Source organism: Mytilus edulis, chromosome 2, assembly GCF_963676685.1.
Source record: "Mytilus edulis chromosome 2, xbMytEdul2.2, whole genome shotgun sequence".
Taxonomy (NCBI): Eukaryota; Metazoa; Mollusca; class Bivalvia; order Mytilida; family Mytilidae; genus Mytilus; species Mytilus edulis.
This window is the reverse complement of record NC_092345.1, coordinates 64272864-64299565: the sequence shown is the minus strand read 5'-3', so window position 1 is coordinate 64299565 and position 26702 is coordinate 64272864. Positions and strand designations below refer to the sequence as shown.

At 32.6% G+C, this 26702-nt stretch overlaps 1 protein-coding gene across 4 annotated transcripts in view; it reads right to left on the bottom strand.

Moving 5' to 3' along the window:
• The window catches only part of LOC139512667 (semaphorin-5A-like), a 92968-nt gene extending 77497 nt beyond the window's left edge, over window positions 1-15471 (bottom strand). The window contains exons 1-3 of one of the 4 annotated variants that reach the window (XM_071300453.1): window positions 15366-15471; window positions 11695-11775; window positions 10594-10651 (exon numbers count right to left, since the gene is read on the bottom strand). The gene's annotated coding sequence lies outside the window, so the exon portion shown is untranslated. Of the gene's footprint in view, window positions 1-4489; window positions 5075-10593; window positions 10652-11667; window positions 11777-15365 lie in introns of those variants that run through there. The other 3 variants (XM_071300454.1, XM_071300452.1, XM_071300451.1) reach the window with 3 other exon arrangements.
• Window positions 15472-26702: the final 11231 nt, after the last annotated feature.

Below are 26702 nucleotides of genomic sequence, written 5' to 3'. Positions count from 1 at the left end.
GCCAAAAGATGACGTCACCACACATGAGGAGTTGAAGATTTGTATTTTCTTTGTGTTTATCTTCAAAGTTAAAATATAATTGATAAGTTAATTTGAAGTTGCATAAAAAATGTTATACAATTTTCCAAAAATCCACACTGCAACAATACATACGATAAAGTAGTATTCATCTGATCTTAAAAGTATTTTGTTTATAAATGGTTATACAATATCTCAATCCAAAATGGAAAAAATACTTCAGGAAAAAGTAAAAATTTGGTAGTTTCAGTTACATTATGAGATGTATCTTGAATATGATATCTAAAATACTTTCTTTTAAAAGGACAAATCTATGTCCTTAAATCTATATTAGTGCACTTACTACACGTAAGAAGGTCATAGTGTTATAAGGTGTCAATCCAAGGTGAAATGCAATAATTCCATGCTTATGTCAGACTAAAATACTTTTGGCAAACTTCAGCAAATTCCCCATTTTACAACCTTAGTGATAAGCAACCATAAAGGTAGGATATAATACCATTTTATGTGATGTAACTGGTTTTATATCAAATAAATAAGGGGCTCCAAATTCAAACAAATCATTATCACCCATTTTATATTGCTTCATTCACACCAAGGTAACAGGTGCCCTTGATCTAATTAACAAGTAAAGATTTTACCTATCAACAATTGTCTACCTGTAATTAAGAAAAGTTTTTGAAGTTTCGAGAGAGGAGGTAAGGTATTCATGTGTATTGTTTGGCCCAGCTGGACTGATATTTGTATTAGGTAACCAGACTAGTTTTAAACCCAATATCAAATTTTACCAAGTAGCAGTTTTACTGTGTGATTGATGGATTCATAACTTCTTAAATAAACACCAGTTTTCAATACCAGCGTGTGAGTCCAGGACTGACAAATACTTTATACAAAACTGCATTTGATAATTGAGTTAAAAAGAGTTGTGATCACATAATAAACTCTAATCGTATTTATTATCAATGAATTTGCAATTTCTTTATAATGCAAACTGCAAGGTCATGTTTGAATAGATCAATCTTTTATAAACTGCAACTTAAACAATAATATATGGTTACAACTTTCTACTCGATACTTGAGTCTATCACTTAAGACTCATCCAGCAAGAATAGTGATTTCCATTTTAAAGGAGGTAACACAAATACTCAAAGTTTGAGATAATCACTTCAAAATAACCCATCTATATGTATATCAATAGTTTAAACAGTAAAATTCGTTGGGAATTGATGAAATTTTAGTTCTACATGCAATGGTGTATGAGCTTTTCTCATAGTTGAAGGCTGTACAATGACCTGTAGCTGTTAATTGCTGTGTAATTTAGTCTCTTGTGAAGTTTTCATTTGCAAAAATTATTAAAACACCCCCTTTTCATGTGTATGTTTCTATAATTTTTTAACCAGTCTATTTTAATACTTCATCTTATTTAATATGTTCTTGCTCTTATCAATAGCTGTGGTTTATAAAAAAATCAATCTTTCTAAACCACAGATATTGCAAAGACTGTACTGAGAATAAGAGCAAGAGCACTTAGTATAAAGGAAAAATAAGTTGAATTTAAAGACACTGCTATCAAAAATCCTAATTTACAAAGTAACACAAAAAGAAAAAGGGGGAGGGGTAATTTGTCTTTCAGTAATCCAAATAACAGCTGACTAAATTTGTCTATCAATTGTCAATCCTCAACCTAACTCTTATAATTATGTCCTCTCTAGCGGCCTACAGCCTATCATAGGCCTACCGAGATAGCAATCGGAGATAAGTCAGAAACAACTGACACTTCAGGTGTTCCTCACCTAAAAATCTGGGATTTAATTTCCCAAATCACTTTACTTTACTTCCCCACAACAACTAAATTAATTTGTCTGTCAAATATTACCAAAAACAACTGACTTAATTCTTGCTAATCCTCACCACAATCCTCCCCTAAACAACCTCTGATATAATTCGTCAATCCCCCTATTGATTACCAATTATTTTTACAAATCAGTAGTCTATACTCCCCCAACAACCACTGATTTAATTGATGTTTCTTAATATACTCTAAACAGAAGTATCTACTTAAAATAAACTTTTTAACTTGAGTACATCCTTCCGAAAATCTTTAAGGGAAGCGGAAACTCCTATTCATAAACTTTATATTTGAAACTAGAACAATCCTACGGTTTTCATTCAGCTTCAAAAGGTGAATGGTACAAAAATTAAAGACAAAAGGATTATTAGATCACAAAGTCTATTACCTAAATTTACACTTCAAACAAATGAACATAAAAGCCTTATGATCACATTACTATGTGTAGCCACTTTCAGTCATATATTTTCTTCAATGAATTTACAAACATACTAAATGAAAGAGCAACAAAGACTCAATTGAAGTACATGTATATGAATAAAGATATACAGGTATAACTTTTAACACAGTTACTTCATTTTCTCATTTGAAGATTTCAACCTAATGAGCACTTAAACGGTTCTGTCCAACCAAGGATTTATATGGCATAACCGTATATATAAATCCTTGGTCCCACCATTTTATCTGTTCAAAGCCATGGATGGAACCCAACTAATGGATTGATTGGTGAATCCTTGGTCCAACCATTTTATCTGTTCAAAGCCATGGATGGAACCCAACTAATGGATTAATTGGTGATTAATGCCATTTTCAGCACTATGGCTATTTTCATTAAAACTTTGTAATTTTTTATTGGTGGAGGAGGCTGATTGTCTGGAGAAAACCACTGGACTTTGGTAGCAAAACTGACAATCCTAGTCTATAAAGATTGGAGTTGAATGCTACTGCCTCATGTGGTTTCAAACTCACAACCTCAGAGTTGGCAGACTAATGATACAGTAGTTAGACTACTTTGACCAATCCCACCGAGGAACCTGGATGGAACAGTACATGTACTCTGCTGAACTGATTTTAACCTTTTTATTGGTCAAGGAATAAATGTTATAACCCCATAAAAGAGGACATACAATTTTATGATTAATCTGTAGGGTCTACATGTGGTCATATTTAAGTCCTTAATTAAATTTTCAGGACCTAATTTTCTTTTTATGTCAACTGTGAAAAATGATTTAGAGATTTAATTAATTTTTTATGCAAATGAGCAGGTAAATATTTGCAAGACATGTATGTTATTTACCATTAAACTATTCCCAGGATGTTTTCGGTCACCTATATCTCCATTCATGGACCCAGAGATTTTATGATCACACTAAAGAATACGGAACATCAGATTACTTCCTTTAACAGTATAAAAATCTTAAAGGTCATTATTAAATTCTATTCCATTTTTCTATAAGTAATTTAATTTTCAGAGGTGACATTTTATTCATATTCCAACTCATCAAAATCTTCAAATTAAATCTACATTGAATCAAAATCAAATTTAATTACTTTTAGGTGGTATCTAATATTTATAACAAAGTTGGGTTTTTCTTGGGTTTTCAGTTTTTCCTAAGCCACCCTTGTTATTTAAAACATTTTTTTATTGAAGTTTTAGATCTAAGATCCACTAAAATTAACACCTCAATTAAAACATTATCCCAGGGAGTCTACAAGATTGTTATATTCACCCACATCTATATTTTCAGAGAAATTAAAATTCATCTTTCCATGTATACAATTTACCAACATTTATATCCCTTATTAATATGCAGAATATATACCAAACAAATAATAACCTATCAAAAGATTTTTATGTGGATTTTTCGGTCTACTGTTTTCAAAAGAGAAGATAAAAGTGGAACAATTTGAATGAAAATATTTGGCTCTGATGCACACATTTGGTTTATAATGTTTGTTTTGTATAGCCTATTGCATAAAAACTTGTGCATGTATTTGATTACCAAGGAAAGGATCAACCCTCTTGGCATGTTTTTCATATTTCACAGCTTCTTTGTATTCAATTTTTTGCACCTATCTTAAAATCATAAAGAACGAAAAATGAAAGTATTTTACAATAACAGATCCACCCAAAATTTTTAACTGAAACAATTTAAAAGAACTATTCTCAATCCAAATTTTTCTGAAAAGGTATGTTTTTACTTGATGTTTTTTTTCTCTGCAAGCCATGAAATAGACGCAATTTGTCAAATACCCAGTGGGTGAGGGAAAGAGATATGGTGAAAGGGTGTAGGTAAAGAAAATAATTAATTATTAAATTGTTAATTTAAAAACTGTTGTTGTCTTTAACATTTAAATAAAACATACTTTTATATGAAAACTTTACCAAAACACCTTCAAATATTGTCTTATGTAAACGAATGAAATTATTAAAATCTATTTTTAACATTCCCTCTTCATTAAACCCTTCATGCTAATGTAATTTTTAACTGATAAAGTAAGCTGAACCATTAAGGCATTTTACTTTATTTGTTTCATCAAACATATATTTATAAAAGTAAACATTCAATAAATATATATCACATTCAATAAATTTCATATTATAATCTAATCTAAACTTACCTTTAATTAAGATTGTAAAGTTGCAATTAATCCAAATCTACTTTTGGAAACGTAATTTTTTTTATATTTCACATTGTAATACAAAATTTAGAACCTTATAATTATTCCAATAGAAAAAAATCTTAACGATTCAAACTGTTCTTCAATTGTAAAATAAATTCTCCAAGTTTATGAACGGGTAAATAAAATAACTCCTCCACATATCATCTGTATATAAAGTTGGTCAATTAGGATCAAAATCTTTTTTACTTCATTTAAAATGATTATTAGAGTCTGTTAAACACATCCTGAATAAATATCTTTGATCAAGATAAAAAAGTTTTGTGTTTAAATTTATCTCACATCCATAAATCAGTCACAGATCTAAAAAAAAAAAAACACTTCTTAAAAAACACCTTTTCGAAAACACGTAGAAAAAATTGCTTATTAATTTGAAAACACGACTATTGTACAAGTGCACATATTACATCCATTTATTCTGTCAACATAGCATACCGACAAAAATGATCTGCTTACCACTTATGTCTTTTGGTAGAGTGAACAGTGTATTATAAAACAGGTCACGGTTCACTGCTATTCCCCTATGATAGTACTACCACCCCTTTAACAGTTTAATTTTTCAGTTAATGGTATTCTGTCTGGAGGGAAAGGGCAACCTTATTATGTGGTTAATGTTTATTACAACTTTGTCTATAGTTATATAATCTATGGAGATATATGACTATGATAATATATTATATACTAAAATGTGTATTAGAGGTTTAACTGAATATGTTGAAATATAAACTTTAATAAATCAATTTAAAAATAAGTTGATAAATATTAGTAGAAAAAGCATAAACAAAAAAATTGTTACAGTGGATTCATTACATTAGATGGGGTACCATTTTTTTCAGATTTTGTTAGTACGTGTGAATAGATAAACCACAAATTAAACATTCAACAATATACAAATTTACTAAGGGTTGTATTCAGACTTTTGCAAAACCACAAAAACAAATATCCACTAAATACAGTTTTTCCTCAATCCACAAAAATAAATAAATCCAGAGTTATTAAGAATACACTTAGATGACGTTTAGGAATTTGTGTCAGATGTCAGGGGCGGATCCAGGATTTTCGGTTAGGGGGGGCGCAAACTTAAATTTTTTTTTGAGGTATTATTATCGAAATTTTTTAAATATTCTTCTAGAGAAGGTGCAATGTAGATATCTTGCCAAGCGTGGCGAGAAATAAATATTTTGTGGTAAAATTAGCGAGAAATTTAAGTTTCAAGCTAAACCCGCATAAATCCACCCCTGCCAATCTGCAATCACCATAATTAACAAGAAATCTGCGAGCTTCTATTCATTAACTCAATAATAGCACACCGACCAATATAAGATTTTGAAAACAAGAATTTCTACTTTTGCCAGCGATTTTTAATTGTCTTTTCTTAATTTTTCTTTTCTTCTATTTCCGGAGGTCGTGTCAAACTTTTTATATACATTTCTACCGCAAACCAGTAAAATCAGAATGAGGTCCCGTTGCGAAGATATATATATATATATGTTTATTTTCGTGGCATCCTATGTAATACGGTAGTACGGGTTGGGGCCTTGACCGTTTATGCATGCTTCGGCAAACTTTACAGGTTGAAAGTGAGAAACATATATTGATATCATACAGAGATATTAAACAATGATACAAATTAATAAACGAACCTTTCGCTTGATCCAGTATTCCTATCTTTCATTAAGAAAGAATTTAAACAGGACTGTTTTCTTGGCTGTGCCATAATGAAATAACCAACCCAACCGCGGGTAGGGCACTTTGGCCTACTTCGTGGGAAAGTGAGGTAGGGTTGTTTTTGAACTTCAATTATCAAAGAAATTGTTTATAAAATCTGCAACTACCCGGCACCAAACGCAGTACCGCGATTGACACCTTTCTTTGATTTTATAGAACTTATAAATAAACCGTAGGTCAGTTTATTAGTAATCACGTTGATTCTGTTAAACTTACTGTTTTATATACTTCGTTGAATGTTAAAACAGATGCAATGCGATGGCATTGATATTCGTCGTCTGTTCAGATACTTTGTTGAGCTGAGGACAACCCATGCTTTGCAAATTTTAGGGGGGGCGCACGCCCGCCACGCCCCCGCCTAAATCCGCCCCTGGATGTTCAGGTTTTTTTCCTACAATACAGGGTAAAATATTTTGCCCCATAACACCCATTTTTCTTTTCAAATAACACTTCAATAGCTCACAAAAAAAAGTCTTTTACCAAATTTTAAGCAGATTCTAGAGTTTTTCTTTCGATTTGAGACCCAAATAATTCCAATGCAAATGCAAAATGTATAAAAATCCAAGTCAGCCTTTTCCCGCCATTTTTAAAATATCAAATATCTCGAAAAGGAGCTCATTGACCTGTCAATATATTTAGCTGATTTTGATCCTTAACTTAAGACTTGTACATGAAGTATCAATTTTAGATTCTAGATTTTTTAAATTTCACCTGAATACATCCTTAAGTATCTGATATGATACATTTTTTCAGGAAAAAATATCAGTCAATCAGTAGAATACAGAAAACAGTAAATACAGTATTCCTGTTTCTATGACATTTCAAAGCTACTATTTTTCGACAGTGAGAGACCAAAAAAGTCAAAAAGTTCAAACAGAACTATTCTCTATTTATTTACTCTTAGGGTCCATTACTTGAAGGCATACTTATTTGCAGTTAGAACTTTGGTCAATGCCTTACAATTAACCCCTTCTATCTATATATATGTAAAATGCATAGTAAATGAATTTTATTCTAAAACGGTTATTTTGATCTTTACATCTACTAAAAAGTCTGAAGTTTAGGAACAATAAATTTTCATTCATGTTAAGCCTTTCAGATATTTTCCAGACTTATTAAGTGCTGTAAATTTAGTGTTGTCTAAACAACTGGATGCTCAGTATGATTGATTGATTAGTGTTAAACACCACTTTCAGCACTAAGTGTTTTCTCATGGTGGTCAGTTGTTATTGGTGAAGGAACTAGGAGTGATTGGAGATAACCACTAACCTTTGGAGGAAAACTGACAATCCCACTAATAAAAGATTTGAGTCAAATACACCTGTCACATGTGGGATTCAAACTTACAACTTTAGTGTTGACAGGCTAGTGATACAGTAGTTGAACGATTTGCTTATTTTTTTTCTCTTGGACTGCTCAGATTACTCGTCCACCAAGTTCTACTGTTCAGTAATTTTCAGAATATAAACATTGTCAGTGTACATCTATATTTCTAAAAATATAAGTTGCATGCAAGATTAAATTCTGTTCTTATTCAAGAAGTTAATTTTGTATACTACAACAGTTAAGAGTCAATTAAAATACATTATAAGTTTGAAATGTGTGATAGATGACAACTTTGCATGTGATTCAGACAGGCACTAACAGGATGTGTAACTTTCACATGGTTATGGATGTTTTAAGCAGTGGGTTGAAGTGCCACCACAAATATTAATTAAGCATCATACTGGGTACAATTATGAGGTATTACCATTTGACAATCTTATGAAATAAGTTCAGACAGCCTATTTTGGTGGTGGGATTGCTAAATGTAGTTTTAAAATATCTTGCTATCAATGTTAAAGGGAACACTTGTCACGTTAACAAACTAGAGGCTCTAAAGAGCCTGTGTCACTCACCTTGGTCTATGTGCATATTAAACAAGGAACACAGATGGATTCATGACAAAATTGTGTTTTGGTGATGGTGATGTGTTTGTAGATCTTACTTTACTGAACATTCTTGCTACTTACAATTTTCTCTATCTATATAGACTTAATTGGCCCTTTAGATACAGAGGAAAATATTTTGTAAAAATTTACAAAAATATACCAAATTAATGAAAATTGTTAAAAATTGACTATAAAGGGCAATAACTCCTTAAGGGGTTAACTGACCATTGTGGTCATTTGACTTATTATTACATCTTACTTTACTGAACATTATTGCTCTTTACAGTTTATCTCTATCTAAAATAGTATTCAAGATAATAACCAAAAACAGCAAAATTTCTTTAAAAATTACCAATTGGGGGGGACAGCAACCCAACAACCAGTTGTCCAATTCATCTGAAAATTTCAGGGCAGATAGATATTGACTTGATAAACAATTGAACCCCGTCAGATTTGCTCTAAATGCTTTGGTTTCAGAGTTATAAGCCAAAATCTACATTTTACCCCTATGTTTTATTTTTAGCCATGGTGGCCATCTTGATTGGTTGGCTGGGTCATCCCACACATTTTTTAAACTAGATACCCCAATGATGATTGTGAGAATGGAAATAGGGAATATGTCAAAGAGACAACAACCAGACCAAAGAGCAAAGAGCAAAAAACATCAAAGGCTACCAATGATCTTCAACACAGTGAGAAAACCCATGACACGGAGGGAGGCTTCAGCTGGTTCCTATACAAAAATGTGTACTTTTCCAGTAAAAATGAACGTCATATTCAAAGAGCCACATAAAAAAGATATAAGCATGAACCAAAGCACCTATGTAAGCCAGTGGAGCATATACGTAAGATCAACATGACCCTACAATGGATATGTTCCACTTGACATAGTCATGATCCCGTTCTATTTGCTCATTTATGGTACCAATGAATTCACTTGACATAGTCATGATCCCATTCTATTTGCTCATTTATGGTACCAATGAATTTACTTATCACCAGAATTGTGTTTTCCATGAGAAGCAGGATGGTTGTGACTAGCGGAAAAGAAACTGCCTTCCCATCTATAAAAGGTAACTTAACTTCTATTCCAATGCATTAAATACTTGGTGAAACAAGTCAGAAAAATATTTCACTTTTAAATGATAAATATAGTGCCATATTAAATCAAATTTTTAAGTCTCGCTTAAGTGAATTGTTTTTTTACCATTACATTGAATGTATGTAAAGCACATGTCCAAAGTCCTGTTTAGACTAACTTCAAGCAGCCAATCATTTAATGGCACAAAGCCAAAAAGAAGCACAACCAGAGCCTGTATCGCTAACCTAGGTTTGTGCAATGGGCACTCTACAACATTGAAGCCTACAATATTATTCATGACATAAACCTCTTTTTCATTGATCTTATATTGCTGATAATTTTTGTTTATAGTTTCCTTCCATCTTTCATAGTTTTTGCCAAAAACATATGTAAAAATCATCATTTAAGACCAGTAAAATTAAAATCCAATAAGGAGTCAACTAATAATTTCAGCTATTTTGATTTATTTAAAGATATTTTCTTGCTGATCATCTTTGCTTTTAAAGTTTCTATCTATCTATTAAAGTTTTCAAGACAAAAAGCAAAAAAAAAAAAATAATAATGAGCTAACCAACAATTTATATGCAAGAGTGAATTATTTGAAGAACTTGCCTTGTGGACCATTTTTGCATTTCAAAGTATCTACCCGGTATCTATCACTTAAAGTTTTCAAGTTTATAAGCAACAACTCATAAAATTAATTAAAGGGCAATAACTCCATTACAGAGTCAACTGAAGATTTCAGCTTGATTTTTTTGTAAATCTAATCATGCTGAACATTTTGGTCTTTTCAGGGAAGATTTATGTAAATGTTAATGGACAGACAACAAAGCTCACACTGGTTGTTGTGCAAGTTGAGCTAAAAATCTGTTGATGTTGAAATTTTTTACAATTTTTTTTCAATATTATAATTGATAAATGTTTGACATGCTGCTTTACGCTATAATTCAAAACCTACATTTGACTGCATCTTCAGTGTAGAATAAAAAAGATGACAACTTTCACAATGACGTGTCACATATCAGAAAAATTTCTGCTTCCACAATGACAAGTAATCTGAATGTGGTCAAATGAAAAAGCCTTAAGAATATAATTTCACAACTATTCCTCCCCATAATTGTAGCTCATGCACAAAATAATAATGTAGGACCATGGAAATACCAATTAAGTGTAGTTATGCCACAGGCATGTATGCATCTACAAGGACCATCTAACTAAAGCAGCTGTCATTTTTTTGGGTCATTTTTCTTGCACTATCTGCAAAATGAAAAAAAAAACCAAAAAAAACAGGAGGCTAAACTTACCTGTTAGTAGACTTAGCCATGATCTATCTGTGTGCATTATCCATAGACCTGGGCTTTTCTATAAAGAAACAAATGTAAAAATCATTCTCATTGAAAGAACAATAACCTAGAAAATGTTACTAAAATCTATACATACATCAAGCAGCAAGGAAGATTGTAAAAAAATAGTATTTTTAATTATATTCTATTTAAGTGTAGGAAAAAGGGACATTTATTCATTTTGCCTCTGAAAATATTATTTTGAACAAGAGGCTCCCCAGTTGATAGCTTTAGCAACACAACAGTCTCAAGGAACAAAATGCATACAGTTTTCATTAATAAAATATTGATTGATTGATTGATTGATAGGTATGTATTGCCACTTTCAACACTTTTGTAATATTTCATGGCTGTCAGTTTTTATTGGTGGAGGAAGCTGGAGTCTCTGGAGAGAACCACAACCTTTGGTAGGAAAACTGACACACCTAGTCTATTAAGATTGGTAGTCGTGCACACCTGCCACATGAGGAATTCAAACTAGCAACCTCAGTATTGACTGGCTAGTGTTGCAGTAGTTCCAACTATTTAGACCACTTGGCCATGTGAGGCCAGCATTATGAAAAAATATTGAAACTTTAAATGTGCATTTCTGTATATACCATCTATTGTTGTATGGTTGACTCATATATACATCTCCCAAAGAATTATCTTTAGATAAATTCTGTTTTTAATTGATTGAATTGTATAATACAAAAAAATTAGAGGACAATTGCCACAAATTTGTTAGGCAAAGTCTTTTGCTTATGTTTAAGTCAATACATTTCACTATGTGTTTGTTTGTATGAGTGGATATTTGCATGTGTGTGTATGTTTTAAATGTGTTTTTCATTGCATGCTTGTATTGGTTATGACATTATGAATTGCTTAAAGCTTACGAAAGTCGCTGTAATATGTAAGGATATTGCTTAACTTATACAATATACTTATCTTGGTATTTATTTTCTTATTTAATGTCAATAATATGCATAACCTTGATATATACATATAAGTAATTAATACATATTAACATAACAATTTCCTGTACAATAATCATACCCTGATATTGAACCAAAATTAAACTACCATTCATCAGCACGACTGGAACAAATGAATTCATTTTGATTGCAGTGAAGGAAGGGTTGCCATTTTCTTCTGTTCAATTACCTGAAATTGTAATACAAGTAATAAGACCAAATTTGGACATATTTGCAATTGAAATTAATATTGATTTCAGTTGCAAATCAAGGATATCTAACAATTTCTATGATTATTAAGCATGAAATCTTCCTTAAACATTTCCCTGCTTGGCAGTATTTAATACTTTTGTAGAGTTATCCCCCCTTTCAAAAATTATAGATCATTTTTAACTGTAGTTGCTATTAAGATCTATCTGTCTCCAACCATATGAGGCTTTTCAAAGCTTTAAGTGATGGTCATTTTTATGAATTTGCCAAACACATAAATGTTATTTTCCATTCCTCATTTAAAAAAAAAAGAGAAAGATTTGAATAAAGGGATCTTAACATCAAACCTATACATACATTGTAATTGAACACTTGTGTTTTCACTAGAGTAGAGAATTTTTTTTTAAATTAGATATCTAAATAACTATCCTTTTGCAAAAATATTAATTGGTTATTGTCCTGAACATGCATGAAATATTTGTCACTGGACAACCACATTCTGTATGTAGGTGCCTGCCTATTTGTGTTTTGTTCATTTTTGTACATAAATTAGGCCGTTAGTTTTCTCGTTTGAATTGTTTTACATTGCATTATCATTTCGGGGTCTTCTATAGCTGACTATGCGGTATGGGCTTTGATCATTGTTGAAGGCTGTATGATGACCTATAGTTGTTAATTTCTGTGTCATTTGGTCTCTTGTGGAGAGTTGTCTCATTGGCAATGATACCACATCTTTTTTATAACCAACAACCATTCCTATCAAAATCATGTGTTCAATAGTAGTGTTGCACATTCTAGGGTCAAAATTTATATAATACAAGATTAAATACCAATTCCATTTCAAAAGAAGCCCTGCCATGTTTAGACAATTTGAGTTCTCACTGGCAGATGGGAAAAAGAAAATAATTATACAGAAAAAGGTATGATTTTATCAAATATCTAACCAATGGCACACAAATACTAGTGAGCTAGGTACGTGTCATAAATTACAGAAACAAATTATTGAAACTTGTAAAATTATTAAAAAGGAAAGATATTGACGTTGGAATTAGCAATAAATGCTTTAAAGCACTGTTGTCAAAACTTTGTATTAAAGTGCAGAATGCAAACTGGGTATCCCAGTCCAAAACCCTGGTGGGATCCAAATCCCTATGAGCAATAGTGCATTTGCCAATTACCGATTTGATTCTGTTATTACACACTTTTTAAACAAATTACTTCTCTTTGTCAATTGTAGACTGGTTCCATACCGGACAAAATTGCCTTTTGCCAATGCAAAGTATGATGAATTGAAAGTGATGTATCGGCTGTTATACTAATTTTTCATAAAAAATAATTTCTGATGTCAAAAGTATTTAGATTAACATAAACAACAAAAAACAACGGAAGATGCTCCAAGAGGAATAAGATGGAACCTTTCAGCAACATTGGAGGATCTTGATTTTGCTGATGATCTTGCTCTTTTATCGCATACCCACCACCATTTACAAGAGAAGACAAACCGCCTAAATACTTTTGCTAGTCAAGTTGGACTTAAAATCAGCCAAACCAAAACTGAAGTCATGACGCTAAACATCAATAACCCAACTCCTATCCTAGTAGATGGAAAAGATCTCCCCATCACAGAAACATTTACATACCTAGGAAGTACAATAAGAAACGATGGAGGTGCAGGAAACGACATAATGAACAGATTGAACAAAGCCAGGAATATATTTAGATCACTTAACAATGTATGGAAATCATCACAGTATAGTAAGAAGACCAAACTAAAACTGTACCAGAGTTGTGTACTATCTACTCTGTTATACGGATCAGAATGCTGGAGGATGACAGTAGTCGATCTTAACAAACTGTCAGTTTTCCATACCAAAAGCTTAAGGAGAATCCTGTGCATTTTCTGGCCAAACAAAATATCTAATGAAGATCTTCTAAACTAGTGTCAGCAAGATAGCATGGGTACAATATTAGTGAGAAGGCGTTGGAAATGGATTGGGCATGTGATTAGAAGAGATAGTAATTCCATCACTAGAACAGCATAACATTGGACTCCAGAAGGAAGGCGTAAGCGAGGAAGACCAAAAAACACATGGAGACGTACTGTAGAAGGAGAACTGAAGACCATGAACAAAACATGGGGAACAGTAGAAAAGATGGCCAAAGACAGACAGAAATGGAGAACCTTTGTTGCTGCCCTACATGCCGATGGTATACCATGCAGTAAGTAAGTAAGTAAGTAAACAACAAATTAATGTAATTAAAATATTTGAAAACCTTAAAGATTACTCACATTACGCACAGGTAAATTTGCTCGTTCTGCTAGCTCTCCATTATAAATGAAAATTAAAGTCCCTCATAAGGGAGACAACTGAAAGAGGGATCTCTATTTACAGGGTCAATAATGGGAATTGGCAAATAGACTTGATGTAACGATGGATAAGTAAAATCTGGAACAAATTCCTAGGAGGAAAAATACTCAAAATGAGAAAACTCTTCACCAGAAACCAAATGACATAGAAGGTTAAAAGCTTTGTCACCAAACAGCCTTCAACAATGAGCAAAACCCAACCCTAATAGAAAGCTATAAACAGCTGGTAACTGAAAAATGAAAAAAACAATTCAAAAGAGAAAACTTATGTTCTGAATTTACAAATAAAACAAGAAACAAAAATCAAATATGATATTCAGCAACAAGGACTATAATGTAACAACTAACTGACTAATAAATGTCCTTGACAGCAACAAACATCAATCACTGTATTACAGGCTCCTAACTATAAAAGCATGGACTTTCACTTATATTCAAATTTCAAATAGTTAAGTCTATTTCTTCAGATTATTTATACATCTGTTTAGAAACCAACATTGCATGAAATAAGTCTCTTTTTCTGAATTTCTTAATTAACAAGGTAAATAGTCCTACAGAGGTTAACAAGTGCAGAAAGAATTATTCCATTCTTCAGTGAATATAAACATATAATTATATTCATTTAAATAAATATACATGTATGATCAGATATAATCAAAATCCATACCCTGGACTAAATGTGTAAAAAAAGTAAATTAAAATAATTATAATGGTAGTAATGCATTTATATTTTTCATTACTCTTAATCTATATTTTCCTACACCTACAATCATTATTAAAATTTTCAAGCTTGATATATCAGGAATAAATCAATATATAAAAAAAGTTTAAATTTTTGCAATCTCAAGGAACTACAAAATGTAGCAACAAAGTCAAAGATCAAATTTTCATATTCATATTTTTAATATTACCAAGGATTTATATAGTCAGAAGGATTGGAATCTCATGGTTTATTTTTTGCGTGGCTTCAACATTCTCACTGCAGTTACTTGCCACATCAGATATCAGAACAATTAACAGTAATATACCAAGTAGTTGTTCTTATTCTATAACAGAAGAATTATTTTCACCAAATGGAAAGATAAATATGCTGCTTACAACAGACTTCTCGTGAATTCTCACGTAAATGTATGTACAACAAAGCTTGACAACATAATTTATAATCTTCATGTATATCATCATCTGATCATTCCAACACTTACCATAGACCTCTGGACAATAGTATAGGTCTATATTCATCATAAGTATCTATGGTGGATTCAGATGAAAACCAAAATAACCAATGATGTAGGTCCATCGTCTCATCATCAATTGATACATCTCCAAAGTATGTACAGAATGCAGGATATTAAATATTGCATAGCAACATATATATGTGAAACTTTCTGAAACTTTGGAATATATATTTGAAATCAATATTAGTACCACAAAATTCCATTTTATAATGCTTACTACATGTTCAATGCAAATTAAAGTTTTTTCAAAGGATAAATAAGCTTATATAATTTACCAGCTCAGAGTATAATCTATAATCCTGTGATGAAAAAAAATTTATAGAAATTTTTGATGCAGTTGCTGAGTCTTTAAAATGTGATAAAGGACAAAGGCCTTCAAAACATATGGCATCTATGTATACACAATATGGAGTACATTTTGTATCTTGATCTTTAACCCCTTCCCATGTATATAGATAAATACAAACACTCGCTGCAACCCTGTCGCCGGTGTCATCTTAACAGGTTTACATCTCCAGTCTCCAATTCTGCCCCTTTTGTTGCAGGCAAGATAGTAAATGACATAATTTATGTTGGGTCCTTTCAAGAAATATAAAACTTGCACTGTTATAAACTGAATGATCATGATGATGTTCCACCAAATGTACATTAAAACATGTGTATTTCAATGGTTAAAACAGTTTTTTTTTAACATTTTAAAATATATGTACTATTGGAGCTAATTTTTCCTCAGCATACATGTGTAACAATTTCATAGAAAGAAAATATTCCAAAAACCATTTAAAAATATTCTAATTGGTAATTAAAACAGAAACATTGACCTTTAACATTTTGACACCAAAGGCATATTATCCATATAATATATAGGATTATTTCCTTCCCGATATCTTTCTCATGCATAAGTCTCTTTTCAGATAAGCAAAGGAAACTCATTTACATCACCCAGAGTAGCAGAAAAAATTTCAAGTTTTATTCTGGTATTATTGACCTTGACCTTTGGCCTCAAAATCTTCAATCTTTTTAAAATGCATTCCAATCAAGTATGGGAAACTCAATTCAAGTTGACATAGAACAGAAAGCTTCTTCCCAATTCCTATATCTTCCATCTATTGACGGAACCAGTGCATCCTACACAGATGACATCTTTTAGTGTGTACCCATGAAGCAGGAAAGAACTGAAAAGAAAACGTATGTATCGGCTCTCGCCTTTGGATAGAACCGGGAGCGGGGAAAGAAACATGAGCAAACAGTTTCTAACTTAAAATTTTTAAGCGTAGACACTTGGGGCGTGTTTTATTGGTCTCTTCTGTACATCTCCAGAATATCTTCTGGTGACGAGTCAAAAAAAATGAATCTCAGTGGCGGATTCAGAGGGGGGCGTAGAGGGCGTACGCCCCCCCCCCCCTTTTGCTGGGACTTTTTTTTTTTTTTTGTAAAATAATTAATCAGACTAGACTTCGTGAACTTTGCCGCATTTCCCGTGTATTTAATTTTATGCGACAATTCTTTACTTATAAAGATATTTACTGATTATGTCAAAGTCATGTGATTCTCTATGGTGGAGTTGACCAGTGCGTCAAAAAAACGTCACTCAGTCATTTTGAAAATTCAAATTACAGTAACACATTGCTTAGGCTGAGGATGTCAACCATGATACTTTCAAAGCGACGCAGGATTGAGCAAGAACGAAGTGACTTCTATTTCACAATTCAACCAAACAAAAAGTAATACTCTATTACTCTTATGGAAAAAAATCCACAGCAATATTATTTACCTACGAAAACGTGTTGAACCCCAAACGCCACAGCCTATTTTAAAATAACATGGTAGCTGAATAATAATCTCCAGTCAGTATAAGCTCTAGATAGATTTAAAGTCTAAGGTACAAACCATTTGATTTGAGGAGGCAGTCTAAGGTATTTGAGAGAAAAAAATCTGACTGTGATTTTTGCATTAAATAAAAATTCTGGCCGTATCTGGATTGAAAACAATAATCTTGTCCACTTTTTTTGCTAATTAGAATTTCCAACAGAATTATTTAAGCATTACCGAATGAACATGATGAATAAAAAACGGGTGTATTATTTTGAGGCCGGGGTTTGCATGTCTGGCCGGAATGTCTTTTTCGCCGAGCTGATATATTGAATACTTTTTTTCAAGACCAGACTGCAACCTGACTGCTGAGTGTGGCCTTTATGTCTCCACTTGTCGACCGTCATTCACAAATTCGTTGTCATTTCAGACTCATTCGTAGCCTTTGGTTGATTTGGAACTCCTCACCTCCCTTAATTCTGTTGGGTGAAACATATCAATCAAACATTTGGATAAAAATGGCCTGTTTGGCTTTTTTAAATCGTGTCGGTCGTTTTGTAAATCATCGAATAGCCCGGCGTATTTCTTGTTTACAAGACATCTGTGAGGTTACGCTAACTTATTAAACATACAACAAACGAGAATTTTCCATGTCTATTTTTTACTGACAAGTCCCACATCAAATATATCAGTACATAGCTTTGGATCCATACTATCATTTATGATAGCCAATCAAAAGGGAAAAAACAGCATAAAAAATGTCCAACCCTTACACTTTACAGCAACTATAGAATATACATACCCCACGCCAGGAACCGTTCAAAAAGTGCATTTTTACACTTATTTTATGTTTTTTAGTCCAAAAAAGGTCCCAAAATTTTTTCGCCTCGCTCCGCTCGGCGATCTTTAAAAACTTCGCCCCCCTTTCCAAATTCCTGGATCCGCCCCTGAATCTGGACCTCTTCTGGAGATATTCTACAAGAAGATCAATAAAATGAAAATGCAATTTGCCGTCGAATATAGCAGGTTTTTTGTTAAGCTGGACGACATAATTAGGTTAATGATTTTTTTTTTAGAAAATTAAGATACGTCCAGTAGACATGACTGTATACGTGTGCTATGTTCGTTACCGTGATTTTCTTTAAGCTTTCCTTTAACTCAATTTTGCTAAACAAATCAGGCTTAACCCCCTACTATTTAATTTTTAAGAATAATCTCAAACTGCACAAGAATTCGTCAATGTAAAAAAAAAAAATGTTTGTCTGGAATATGACTGATCAAAAAAGGAATTCTTAATTTTCTTATTCAAAAGTAACCGAACTGGATTATTTTTGTAAACAACATAGATATCAGAAAGTTCTCAAAATTATTTCTCTGGTGGTCCTTGAAGAAAATCTTCTGGTCCTAACTGTTATTTGTAATGCAAAATGTCGATGGTCAAGACCTTCGGACTACCATTTTTCAAAAACTTTCATTGTATATGGATATATATGTAATTATACAACGTATACTAATACCATCGGCGTTTCTTAGACTTTTTTTTAATAAATCAGTTGTTTGTGTACTGCTTGTTACTTCAGTCTTGGAGAACAAGATTTATTTCAGTACTAGTGGCAACTCAGTAGCTTTGAACAAACTTCCAGTAATTGGAAATACTCTTAGTTCGATGCTTTGAGTCTATTGTTTTAATGTTAGTTGGCCGGTTTCTTTTGTTCGTCTCGCACCGATCTAATTGCAACTGATTTGCGCACGTTGTTGTTATAATGTACTGCTACACTATTTTTTCAGCTTCGGGAGAATTGAGCGCTCACAAACAAGTTGTTGTACTGTTACATCACTGTCCCAGGTTAGGGGATGATTGGGATCCCGCTAACATGTTTAACCCCGTCACATTCTGTATGTATGTGACTGTCCAAAGTCAGCCGCATGTAAGTCAGTGGTTGTCTTTTGTTGTTGTGTTACTTATAATGTTTTTCGTTCACTTTATTTTGTACATTAATAATGCCGTTAGTTTTTACCATTGAATTGTTTTACATTTGTTATTTCTTGGTCTTTTATAACCCACTATGTGGTATGGGCTTTCCTTATTGCTGAAAGCCGTATGGTGTTCTATGGCTGTTAATTTTAGTATCATTTGGTCTCTTGTGAAGAGTTGGCTCATAAACAATAACAAATGGAAGTTTTTTTAACGACCTTGACTGGCTATACAGCCCTTACATGGTCGGTCATTGGCAGTCATACCACATCTTCATTTTTATATCAACCCCTGCCATATTCTTTGTGAACCTGTTCAAAGTTAGGAGCCTGTAGTTTAGTGGTTGTCGTTGGTTCATGTCTCAACTCATTTTTGATATTTTGTAAATTGTTTTGTGTTGTATAATTAGGCCGTGTTTTATCGTTTAAATTGTTTCACACTTTTCATGGCCTTTTATAAACAGCTTTACAGTATCGGGTTTTGTCATTGTTGAAGGCATTACGATTGCCTATAATTGCTTACATCAAGTTCATATAACATTAGCAATCATATCACATCATATCACATATAATTTAAAAAAAATCCGGGTTTTTTTTAAATTATATACCCGTGTTTTCCTGACCTATAGTTGTTAATGTCTGTGTCATTTTGGTCTCTTGTGGACAGTTGTCTCATTGGCAATCATACCACATCTTCTTTTTTTATATGAAATATTTGTCACTGGGCGTTAAAAATTAGCTTCAATTTAAACTTGTGTTAAATAAGAGAAAACCATCTGATATTTATATATTTGTTGGGATGGGGGACAGTAGGATTTTGTATATGAATATGGTTGCCTGGTGAAGCTAAATAATAGGCATGATAAGCGACAAATTAAAACAAAAAAATATGCCCTCTTTCCTTCTTCATTCCTCATCTATCGATTTAAACGGACTACTAGCCCAATCATTAGTCAGTGTTGAAAGAAGCGTTAAACACCAATGAGCAAAATCCCTTCCCTAGAATTTCAAATAGTTGTTCCTCAACTGTTATTGTCCGTGTAGTTCTTATATTCATCCAACTTATCGTCCTACAGAGATGTCCTACCAAGGCTGTCTTACTATAAAAACGTTTATAACACAGCTCACTTTCTAATATATCTTCATTCTAATTTCATAAATTTATTAATGTCATTTAGACCAAACGACGCCATGTTTGTTTTGTGCCTCTGCCGTCTAAACCACCTATTTAAAAAGAAGAGGTGGAAGAGAGCCAGAAGATCTTCTCAATGCAAAAAAATAAAAATAGACCTCTTCTGGCTCACTACTGAAGAACAAAAAAAACACGCCCTTGTTTCTTGGACGGTGAAAAAATTTGGGAATAACGGGTCACACATGAAACACTTAAAACAAAACAAAAATATCGAACTACTAAATTCTAAATGGATGTGGGGAGTGGTTTATGGTGGTGCTTCAATTCTGGATTCTTTACGATTTTTCTACAGTAATTTTTTTCTCTTCTTTTTATTAATTTGCCCATTGTTCTCTATTATTTATATTGTAGTACTTCCTTCTCCTTATTCTCCTTTTGTTTGTATAATAGTCCAAGTTGTACTCTGAGTTGTACTGTAGTGTATATTATGATAAATAGTTGATGAGAGGACCTTCCCATATGATTTTCGTCCCACTCCGGCCGCATAATGGGTTGGCAGGAACATTTGAAAATGAAAACCCTCGCCTGGAAAGAGACGAAAAGCTTGCACAAGAAAGGATGAAAATAAGTCTCTCAAATGTAACAAATGTCAGGACACAATCAGAGGAGGGACCGACACAATTGAATTTATGCACTTTAAAATGTGAATACATGTATGTCATGTATAAGTATGCGCACCAATAGACATTTTGAAGTGACATATTTAGTTATTCCGGCAAAGACAGTTTAATTATTGAGGGGATAAATGTATGGGAATTCTATGTCAGTCTGTAAAATGATAATCTTGGTCATTTCGCAAGGGATTTTGTGTTGTACTTTGAATTTAAGGGGGCACAAGACTACATATTAAAATATCCAAGAACATTATTATTCTGAATTCTATAAAAAAACAATTGTACTGAGTTTTGTTCATTTTCTTCGTTCCCTTAATATTGAAAAACCATTTCCGCAATTGACCCATACTTCAGTTGCATATCATCAAAAATTGGTCTAATAAATACGAGACTATAATTTTTCCAAATTTTGTCGGCTAAGTTGATATTTGAGTTTTCGTAGTATATTCAGATGCCGTAGTTTTATTTTTAACATAGTTGTTCCATTTTGCGTCACTTGTAATTGTAATTCTAGATGCGTATGCCTGAGATCGCACAATTGGTATATATTTGTATTGTTCATTGGGGGTTCTGATCCCGGATCCCGCTCAGTAATGTTTTGTTAGATTATCGTATCCCGCTTACACTATGTAGTAAGCAGTTACATTTTGTTGTAATTTCCTGTGTCCCACTAGACTTCATTTCCCAATTTCACAATAAAATCATTTGACTTTCACGTGTCACGCTTACAAAAAAATCAGCAATCCCGCGTCACGCTTAGACCCCAATGAGACCCACTTCATAGTAAAATTAACATATTGTATCTCATTATTCGAGGATATCATTATTTCTGTTCTTTCAGAATTGAAAGACATCAGCCACTTTCTTGACCTTTCATTTATATATTAACGATATTGCTGAACAGTTAACTTTTTGATGCATTTTTAAATGGGATAACTGTACATTGTATTGTACGTCCATCGGTAGTTTTACTGTCGCAAATTTAGTTTACCTGGCGACGCGGAGTGGAGACAGGTAAACAGGTATTTGCGACAGTAAAACTACCGATAGACATCCTTAAAACTTCAAATACAATACAGTTATCTCTATTCTAATGCAAAACAAGTTTATAATTAAATTTCAATCATTCTTTCAGTGTAAAATGTTCATTAATGAAAATTATGCTTCCGGCGTCAAACATAATCACCGGGCGTTTTCTGGCTTTTGTGCCGCTTCAGAATGTAATAAAATTTGATAAAAAGAAGATTTTTAAGCGCAACAAGTGAGTTTTTTGTTTATTATTGTAGAAATAACATGTCAATACATTCCGAAATTCAAAATGTCGGCTTCCTTAGTTACAACAGACAAGGAGATAGAGAATTTTACGCTTGCTGTTATCCAATCAGAACAATTGTTACAAAATAATTGCATTAAAATTATTTATTTGCAGGTGACACTCAATTCAGCTACTCGGGTCATGACGAAGAACTCGGTATACATTCAGTTGTTAGTCGTGACCTGAGACAGGCAACTGGATGAATGTTTATTCAAGACTAAAGTATATGAATCAATACAAATCTTAAATCAGGGGCGTAGCTAGGGATTCATTCATCTGTAGGCACAAATCGGCAGGGGTCTGGGGCCGCTCATGGTCCCCATTAGGTCCAAATCAGAGCCCCCCCCCCCCCAACGGAAAACAGATTTCAGCGTTTTGGCTGCAAAATTTTATGCACAAAAATATTAAATTTTCTGGTTATTTAATCATGATAGTTATAATATACATGATGAAAAGTTCGAAGAATTATGAATAATTTACCATAACATCTTAATGGTGAATTAAATAACGCAGTACAATTAGAAAATCAAATATTAAAAAAAAAATTACAATATGTACTGCCCAGCATAGATCCGCGTATCCCTTTAATTAAGCAGCACACCATGTTTGGTATTTTCAAATCTATTCCGTTATGATCGATATATAGTACGTTTAACTTAATTGATAGTACATATTGACGATCCTTCATTAAAAAAAAAGGCACGTGCACGTAAACACTGATATTACTATATAATAACACTATCCTTTTGGCTAGAAAAACATCAACCATCAATCTTTTGATTCTTAAACCTTCACCCTAGCCACACAAACACATACACACATAGTCGATGCCTAATGCAAAAGTTCTGTTCTGTTCATACTAACTTAACAAAATTCAAGAAATTCGTATTTCTTTATATCCCGCTCTTCTGTAAAATCCCTACCTGCTTAGGAATAAGAATAATTGTGGTCATTACACGTAGAACTGAGAGTACCCAAAACTTCTGGAAGCTAGTTGGATTGATTTTTAAACATCCAATGTTAAATATTTATTCAAGTTTAGAACAAACAAACAAAAAATTGATTATTTACAATAAACACAACAGGGAACATAGTCCTGTAATAGGTGTTGTACAGGACGAAGGTCTGGAAATTTGAAAATGCCATGCATTGGAAAATGAGGGATTATTGGATAGGAGCAGAAACTTTGCCTTTCAGTAGACCAACTACGAACTCCTCAAAGAGTGGCATTCTCTCTACAACTAGGCATAAGATTAAATGTCCCCATTCTGACAAGATGTGACTACGTATTTAATATTTATACATCCTGCACAGCCAAACGAACGACCAACATTGGCAAGTCGGGTGAAGACAAAGTGGAAAGCTAGTTGAAAACTAAAAACAACTAATTAAAAAACTCATGTGTTTAAGTTCAGGTTTATTCAAGTTTTTGTTGATAGAATTGAAATGATCTGAACAAAAGTTCTAGTTTATAGTTTCTATATAAGGTACACACATAAAAAAAACTTTCAATTCTATCCAATATTCCATTCACTAAGGACGAGAGACTAGTGTACACATGACATTCGATAATTAGAGTTGTGACAACTTCACTGGAGTTCATCTACATATAACGTTGTTTATTATTTTTTTTAACAAAAAAAAATATTTGTGAAAAAATTATGTGTAGGCACGTGCTTAAAGTGCCTAACGGCAGCTACGCCCCTGTAAATGATCTTCTCCATGAGAGTACATGCAAGCTCATCATGTCATACAATTGAAGCTTCTGTACAATGGACATGGAACCTTGTCGAAAGTTTTTTCAAAGTCTATGAGTATGTAGGCAACCTAAGCTTGGACATCAGAACCATCTCGAATTTTTTTTTTTTTACAAAACAGGAAACAACAAGTTATACTGGAAAGGGATATAACACAACAATTAAGATAATGAACTTTCATGCGTCTCACAGTGCTATAGGACCGTTCTTATTCCTGGCTGACATACAAATCCGTCCTTATACCCAACTCAACCTCTATGCTGATGAGAATCGAGTGCACACAGACATCGGAAACCCTAAGATACTGACCAACTAAAAAAGAGACATATACCGAGAAGATCTAGAAAATTCAGTGAGAAAAGACATTGCCGGATGGTGAGGTAGACAATATATATTTACACATAAGGATAAGAAGCCATATATATATATCTCTACACACCGCCTTTTATTAGAACCTCCATGTTTTAAAAAAGGCCACATAAGTACATCTTCCCAAACCAAGTTTACATCTTCGTTTGAAGCAAACATATATAAAAAAGGTAATTGCTTTTTTATATATTTTTTTTCTTTGACGTGTCGATTCTGACAGACAGACAACAGGTATTAAAGGGATTGCAATTAAGTTGTTATCCATTCAGTCTTGTAAACAGAGACGTACAATTTAATTATTTCAACAAACTTTCATATTAAATTACAACTTTCTCCCTTGATCAAAAACATAAAACGAAGCAATTTATTTCAAATTGTACAAAAAACGTGAGGTCCTAAGAATTTACGATATCTCTGTGTGATGATCTACTAGTTGTAAGAGTTTTGACAATTCATAATGAATTATGACAACCTTTAATTAAAAGGAATTTTACTAATAGATAAATAGTCAGGACCATTTTTTGTATTTGTTTAAACTGAGTACTAAATTGGGAATATTTTCTTTTCTTTGAAGATAACTAGCCTATTGAATCGCATTAAATCATCGTTTCTTTGCCAAACGAAGTATTTAAGAAATATTTTTGTGACTATGTATGTTCTAATTACAGAGTGTATACAACATTTCTTTTAAGAAGAGTAGTGTGTTTCAAAGGAAGTATTGTTAGTCAAAAGATTGGTCCGAAAGCATCCCATTTCAGTTTGTCATTATTTTTAACTTTAGCCTTTGAAAAGACACCTGTCCTTTAACAATAGAGGTCAATATAGTCGTAACATAAACAGAAGAAAACTATTGGACAGTGTATATGTAACTATTATAGTATAGTATGCGTAGGACTCGCTTTCCTGGTACTTATTTTATTGCCGCTTTAGGTGGAACAACAAGCAATTCAAGCATTACAAGTCACAAACGGAAATTCGAAATCCAATGAAATAAAACATTTATTCACATAAGCCTCCTTATACAACGTTCTTAAAAACTCGTATCTTACATCATATTGGTCCACTTACATTTTCTATTTGCTATGCGTGGCAAACTCTTTTTCCATGTTGGGTATGATGTCAAGTTTTATGTGAGCAAGCTTTGTGATGGATTGCGTTTTCTTATCTACGAATCACCAACTCTCTCTTTATCGAATACTTATAGCAGGGGTATCATCAGTAAACATCAGTGAGCAATACAACGCAGTAAATATACAGTTAAGGTTTGAAATGTTAAATTCACAAAGGCACTAGCCTTCAAAACGTCTTATAGAACAAACAAGCCATAACACCCCAAGTAACAAATAACAAGAACCATTATATTTACAATAAGATAAGATAGATAAGATAAGATATTTTTATTTCCAATTATGGGCCCCAAAGGGCATAAACATTACAACATCAATAATTTTTTCATAATACAATACAAACAATGAGATAAAAAAAAAAAAAAAAAGTTAAACGAGAACTATTTAAGTTCTTAAAGAATACGTAGATAAAGAATCTATAGTATGTTGGTTTTTTTTTAATACTAATGCATTTTATTACAAGTGTGGTTGATATAGATAACAAACAAGCAGCCCAAAAAGAAAAAAAAAAGAAAAATAGATATCCACATATGTATAGTACACAAAAAGTTGGATCAATTAAATATATAATAATTAGCCAAAAAGAAAGTAGAAATTAAACATGTCCATGACTCATCCTGTGTCAGCAGCAAATAGGAAAGCATTATGGTTTCCTAAAGGCAGCTGACACCAGGGGACGATACCTTATGGGCCATAGGCATGTAAAATGTGTGTAAATGTCTCTTTCATACCTGTATCAAAAGCAAACAAGGAAGCATCATAGGTAACTTGAATGCAGTTGATACCAGGGGACGATGCCTCAAGGATATAAGAGAACATTTGAATAAATAATATATCTTAACAATTATTTTTTTTTTTTAATCGGCTAGTATGTTTGTGATATTCAGATGAATATAATTTTCTATGTCCAATCAAATGTATATACACACATAGATTTCCTTTAACTAATCTTCACTAAGGAAGATGTTTGTATATAAAATTACATATTATTTTAAGTAACTCAACATTTTCTACACTAAATAACCAGATAATTTTGCTTTGACTGTTCATATGATTAAAATAAGAATTATATTGTGCAATACTAGCTAACATACAATTTCTATCATCCTCAAATTTGTTACAATCAAATAGAAAATGAGCCTCA